Below are 4,799 nucleotides of genomic sequence, written 5' to 3'. Positions count from 1 at the left end.
CCACGGCCAAGGCAGCCCAGCCAAAGCCAGCAGCATGCCATGCCAAGGCCAAGGCCAGCAGCATGCCATGCCACGGCCAAGGCAGCCCAGCCAAAGCCAGCAGCATGCCAAGCCAAGGCCAAGGCCAGCAGCATGCCATGCCACGGCCAAGGCAGCCCAGCCAAAGCCAGCAGCATGCCATGCCAAGGCCTAGGCCAGCAGCATGCCATGCCACGGCCAAGGCAGGCAAGCCAAAGCCAGCAGCATGCCATGCCAAGGCCAAGGCCAGCAGCATGCCATGCCACGGCCAAGGCAGCCCAGCCAAAGCCAGCAGCATGCCATGCCAATGCCAAGGCCAGCAGCATGCCATGCCACGGCCAAGGCAGCCCAGCCAAAGCCAGCAGCATGCCATGCCAAGGCCTAGGCCAGCAGCATGCCATGCCACGGCCAAGGCAGCCCAGCCAAAGCCAGCAGCATGCCATGCCAAGGCCAAGGCCAGCAGCATGCCATGCCACGGCCAAGGCAGCCCAGCCAAAGCCAGCAGCATGCCAAGCCAAGGCCAAGGCCAGCAGCATGCCATGCCACGGCCAAGGCAGCCCAGCCAAAGCCAGCAGCATGCCATGCCAAGGCCTAGGCCAGCAGCATGCCATGCCACGGCCAAGGCAGGCAAGCCAAAGCCAGCAGCATGCCATGCCAAGGCCAAGGCCAGCAGCATGCCATGCCACGGCCAAGGCAGCCCAGCCAAAGCCAGCAGCATGCCATGCCAAGGCCAAGGCCAGCAGCATGCCATGCCACGGCCAAGGCAGCCCAGCCAAAGCCAGCAGCATGCCATGCCAAGGCCTAGGCCAGCAGCATGCAGTGCCACGGCCAAGGCAGGCCTGCCAAAGCCAGCAGCATGCCATGCCAAGGCCAAGGCCAGCAGCATGCCCTGCCACGGCCAAGGCAGCCCAGCCAAAGCCAGCAGCATGCCATGCCAAGGCCAAGGCCAGCAGCATGCCATGCCACGGCCAAGGCAGCCCAGCCAAAGCCAGCAGCATGCCATGCCAAGGCCTAGGCCAGCAGCATGCAGTGCCACGGCCAAGGCAGGCCTGCCAAAGCCAGCAGCATGCCATGCCAAGGCCAAGGCCAGCAGCATGCCATGCCACGGCCAAGGCAGCCCGGCCAAAGCCAGCAGCATGCCATGCCAAGGCCAAGGCCAGCAGCATGCCATGCCACGGCCAAGGCAGGCCAGCCAAAGCCAGCAGCATGCCAAGCCAAGGCCAAGGCCAGCAGCATGCCATGCCACGGCCAAGGCAGCCCAGCCAAAGCCAGCAGCATGCCATGCCAAGGCCTAGGCCAGCAGCATGCCATGCCACGGCCAAGGCAGCCCAGCCAAAGCCAGCAGCATGCCATGCCAAGGCCTAGGCCAGCAGCATGCAGTGCCATGGCCAAGGCAGGCCTGCCAAAGCCAGCAGCATGCCATGCCAAGGCCAAGGCCAGCAGCATGCCATGCCACGGCCAAGGCAGCCCGGCCAAAGCCAGCAGCATGCCATGCCAAGGCCAAGGCCAGCAGCATGCCATGCCACGGCCAAGGCAGGCCAGCCAAAGCCAGCAGCATGCCTTGCCAAGGCCAAGGCCAGCAGCATGCCATGCCACGGCCAAGGCAGCCCAGCCAAAGCCAGCAGCATGCCAAGCCAAGGCCAAGGCCAGCAGCATGCCATGCCACGGCCAAGGCAGCCCAGCCAAAGCCAGCAGCATGCCATGCCAAGGCCTAGGCCAGCAGCATGCCATGCCACGGCCAAGGCAGGCCAGCCAAAGCCAGCAGCATGCCATGCCAAGGCCAAGGCCAGCAGCATGCCATGCCACGGCCAAGGCAGCCCAGCCAAAGCCAGCAGCATGCCATGCCAAGGCCAAGGCCAGCAGCATGCCATGCCACGGCCAAGGCAGCCCAGCCAAAGCCAGCAGCATGCCATGCCAAGGCCTAGGCCAGCAGCATGCCATGCCACGGCCAAGGCAGGCCAGCCAAAGCCAGCAGCATGCCATGCCAAGGCCAAGGCCAGCAGCATGCCATGCCACGGCCAAGGCAGCCCAGCCAAAGCCAGCAGCATGCCATGCCAAGGCCAAGGCAGGCCAGCCAAAGCCAGCAGCATGCCATGCCAAGGCCAAGGCCAGCAGCATGCCATGCCACGGCCAAGGCAGCCCAGCCAAAGCCAGCAGCATGCCATGCCAAGGCCTAGGCCAGCAGCATGCCATGCCAAGGCCAAGGCAGCCCAGCCAAAGCCAGCAGCATGCCATGCCCAGGCCAAGGCCAGCAGCATGCCATGCCACGGCCAAGGCAGCCCAGCCAAAGCCAGCAGCATGCCATGCCAAGGCCTAGGCCAGCAGCATGCCATGCCGCGGCCAAGGCAGCCCAACCAAAGCGAGCAGCATGCCATGCCAAGGCCTAGGCCAGCAGCATGCCATGCGCCGGCCAAGGCAGGCCAGCCAAAGCCAGCAGCATGCCATGCCAACGCCAAGGCCAGCAGCATGCCATGCCACGGCCAAGGCAGGCCAGCCAAAGCCAGCAGCATGCCATGCCAAGGCCTAGGCCAGCAGCATGCCATGCCACGGCCAAGGCAGCCCAGCCAAAGCCAGCAGCATGCCATGCCAAGGCCAAGGCCAGCAGCATGCCATGCCACGGCCAAGGCTGCCAGCCAAAGCCAGCAGCATGCCATGCCAAGGCCTAGGCCAGCAGCATGCCATGCCACGGCCAAGGCAGCCCAGCCAAAGCCAGCAGCATGCCATGCCAAGGCCTAGGCCAGCAGCATGCCATGCCACGGCCAAGGCAGCCCAGCCAAAGCCAGCAGCATGCCATGCCACGGCCAAGGCAGCCCAGCCAAAGCCAGCAGCATGCCATGCCAAGGCCAAGGCCAAGGCCAGCAGCATGCCATGCCACGGCCAAGGCCAAGGCCAAGGCAGCCCATCCGAAGCCAGCAACATTCCATGGCAAGGCCAACGCAGCCCAGCCAAAGCCGGCGGCATGCCATGCCAAGGCCAAGGCCAGCCGCATGTCTTGCCACGGCCTTGTCCCGCAGCGTGGCGTGCCTTGGCCTTGGGCTAGAACATCGCATGCCACGCCCTTGGCAAGCAATCCTGTCCCTCGTGTAATTGCCATTTGGTTTGGCTTTGACTTACGTATATGTTGCCCTGCGAAATGCTTGTCCCTCGGGTAATAGCCGGTTTGGTTGCCTTTGACTTGCGAACACGTTGCTAGTGCTTTCCCCAGTGGAAGCTTGTTGGGAAAAGTATGTCCCTCGGAAGTTGCCTGTTGCGTTTGTTATTTGCATTCGAGCTATCCGATGCTTGCTGGGTTTCTCTAAGAGTTTTTGCACGTTCGTCGGGCTTTTTAATTATTTATTTACTCATAAAAATTATAATAAAATAAATTAAAAATAAAAAAATAATTAAAAAAATTACTATAATTACTAGTGCCTCATCTTATAATTGTTGGAATTTTTCTAGAATTTTTTGAGTATTTTTAGTAATTTTTATTATTTTTTAAGTATTAAAATTGAAATAAATTAAAATAAAATATTCCGGTGGCCAAATATTTTTTTATAATTTTTTTTATGGTGTATTAAATTATTTCATACAACTTTCATGTTGAAAGTTTTGGCAAAAAACCATTACTTTTTAAAAAAACCCCATTATGACTCCTCGAACATGCTTGATGTTTCCTCCTGCCAGATTGAAAAGGGCTTAACAGGCTATTATAAGGGGGGGGCACCTCCCTTAAGGCTGGCCAGCATGGCCAGGCCACAGGCCACGCCTATGCCTAGGCGGGCGCTTGGCACATGCCATCGCTTGGCTTGTGGCATTGGCTTGTGGCATCGAAACTACATAGCCAAGCACGGGATGCGTCGAGTGGCGGCCCGCGGCGGTGGCGGTGGCACGTTGGCCTAGGGCAGCATGCCATGCCACAGCCTTGGCCAGCAACATGGCATGCCAAAGCCTTGGCCAGCAGCATGCCATGCCCTGGCCTTGGCAAGCATGTCATGCCACGGCCTTGGCCAGCAGCATGCCATGCCACGGCCTTGGCCAGCAGCATGCCATGCCCCGGCCTTGGCCAGCATGTCATGCCACGGCCTTGGCCAGCAGCATGCCATGCCACAGCCTTGGCCAGCAGCATGCCATGCCACAGCCTTGGCCAGCAACATGGCATGCCAAAGCCTTGGCCAGCAGCACGCCATGCCCCGGCCTTGGCAAGCTTGTCATGCCACGGCCATGGCCAGCAGCGTGCTATGCCCCGGCCTTGGCCAGCAGCGTGCCATGCCACGACCTTGGCCAGCAGCTTGCCATGCCCCGGCCTTGGCCAGCATGTCATGCCACGGCCTTGGCCAGCAGCATGCCATGCCACGGCCTTGGCCAGCAACATGGCATGCCGCGGCCTTGGCCAGCAGCATGCCATGCCCTGGCCTTGGCAAGCATGTCATGCCACGGCCTTGGCCAGCAGCATGCCATGCCACGGCCTTGGCCAGCAGCATGCCATGCCCCGGCCTTGGCCAGCATGTCATGCCACGGCCTTGGCCAGCAGCATGCCATGCCACAGCCTTGGCCAGCAGCATGCCATGCCACAGCCTTGCCCAGCAACATGGCATGCCAAAGCCTTGGCCAGCAGCACGCCATGCCCCGGCCTTGGCAAGCTTGTCATGCCACGGCCATGGCCAGCAAGCAGCGTGCTATGCCCCGGCCTTGGCCAGCAAGCAGCGTGCTATGCCCCGGCCTTGGCCAGCAGCGTGCCATGCCACGACCTTGGCCAGCAGCTTGCCATGCCCCGGCCTTGGCCAGCATGTCATGCCACG

Source organism: Camellia sinensis, chromosome 12 (genome assembly GCF_055761805.1).
Source record: "Camellia sinensis isolate YWXY chromosome 12, ASM5576180v1, whole genome shotgun sequence".
Lineage (NCBI taxonomy): Eukaryota > Viridiplantae > Streptophyta > Magnoliopsida > Ericales > Theaceae > Camellia > Camellia sinensis.
This window is presented reverse-complemented; position numbering follows the sequence as displayed.